Source organism: Orycteropus afer, unplaced genomic scaffold (assembly GCF_000298275.1).
Source record: "Orycteropus afer afer isolate SDZICR_OR568_19922 unplaced genomic scaffold, OryAfe1.0 scaffold00184, whole genome shotgun sequence".
NCBI lineage: Eukaryota > Metazoa > Chordata > Mammalia > Tubulidentata > Orycteropodidae > Orycteropus > Orycteropus afer.
This window is the reverse complement of record NW_006921771.1, coordinates 5690402-5692202: the sequence shown is the minus strand read 5'-3', so window position 1 is coordinate 5692202 and position 1801 is coordinate 5690402. Positions and strand designations below refer to the sequence as shown.

The following is a 1801-nucleotide window of genomic DNA, read 5'->3' as shown; positions in this document are numbered from 1 at the left end:
TACACCTGGGAATTCTGATCATTCACATATACTTATAGGACCATTGTCTGCCAATCCTATATATATTCTTGGATAAACTCCCCATTTCATAGACATACCTAATAGTTCTGCCTGTCCACTCATCTATGCACCCATATACCCATGTTTGCCTTCACTGACAATGCAGTACTGTATGTACAAAAGAGTTCATCTTTGTTGTCTGTACCTCCCATGTACCTCTCTATGTCTTTCTCATCCTCAATGCCACCATATGAGTCACTCACATTTGGTACATTGCCCTTCTCTTCACCCGAATCAATACTTATCTCTATCTATCTAACAGCGTTCCCTTCACTCCCCTCCCACCCCTGGTAACCAACAAAGAATATTTCCTCCTATAGATAAATCTTTCCTTAACTTTTACAATAATGGACAAAAAAATATTTGTCCTTTTGTGATTGACTTATTTCACTCAGCATAAGGTCCTCCAAGTTCATCCACATTATGCGGTGTTTTGCAGATTCTGCATTATTCTTTAGCATTGCATAGTATTCCATTGTGTGTATGTACCATAGTTTGGCTATCCATTCCTGAATTGATGGACACCTAGGTTGTTTCCATCTTTTGGCTATTGTAAATAGTGCTGTGATGAGCATGGGTGTGCATATATCTGTTCTCGTCATGGCTCTCACTTGTTTAGGGTATATATCTAGTAATGGAATAGCTGGGTCAAATGGTATTTCTAATTCCAACTTTTGAAGGAATCGCCATATTGCTTTCCACAATGGTTGTAACATTTTACAGTCCCACCAGCAGTGTATGAGAGTCCCAATCTCTCCACAACCTCACAAGAATTTGTTATTTTCTCTCTTGTTGAACTTTGCTACTAGTGCTGGAGCAAGATATTATCTCATTGTTGTTTTGATTTGCATCTGTCTAATAGCTAATGATTGTGAGCACATCTACATATGTTTGTTGGCCCCTTGAATATCCTCCTTGGTGAAGTGTCTATTCATGCCTTCTGCCCATTTTTTAATTGGATTGTTTGTCTTTTTGTTATTGAAATGTTGGGTTTTCTATAAATTCTAGAGATAAGTCCCTAGTCAGATATGTCATTACCAAATATTTTTTCCCAATCTAAGTTCTCTTTTGACTCTTTTGGAGAAGTTTTTTGAAGCACATAAAAATTTAATTTTTAGAAGGTCCCAATCATCTGGTTTCTCTTCTGCTGTTTGTGCATTTTGAGTTATGCTTGATAGTCTATTTATGTCATATATTAGGGCCCCTAAATTTGCCCCTAGATTTTCCTTCTTGAGGAACTGTATTGTTTTAGGTTTCACATTTAAGTCTTTGATCCATCTGGAGTTTGTTTTTGTCTATGGTGTGAGGTACAGATCTTGTTTCATTTTTCTGCAAATGGAGCTCCAGTTTTGCCAGCGCCATTTATTGAACCAACATTCTCTTCCTCATTTAATGGATTTTGGCCCTTTGTCAAAGATCAGCTGACTATAGGTCGATGGATCTATTTCTGAGTTCTCAATTCTATTCCATTGGTTTATGTATCTGTCACTGAACCAATACCAGGCAGTTTTGACTACTGTGGCTGTATAGTAGGTTTTGAAATCCAGCAGTGTGATGCCTCCTACTTTGTTTTTCTTCTTCAATAGTGCTTTGCTTATCCGAGGTCTCTTTCCTTTCCATATAAAGTTAGTGATTGGTTTTGCCTTATCCCTAAAGAATGTTGATGAGATCTTGATTGGGATTGCATTGAATGTATAGATTTCTTTGGGTAGAACTGACATTTTCACAATGTTCAATCTTC

The 1801-nt window shown here is 37.3% G+C and overlaps 1 protein-coding gene across 1 annotated transcript in view; it reads left to right on the top strand.

Annotated features, from left to right (window-relative positions):
* Nucleotides 1-1801, top strand: part of LOC103202548 (cell surface glycoprotein CD200 receptor 1-like) — a 37165-nt gene that overhangs the window by 33603 nt on the left and 1761 nt on the right. The gene's annotated exons all lie outside the window — the stretch shown is intronic.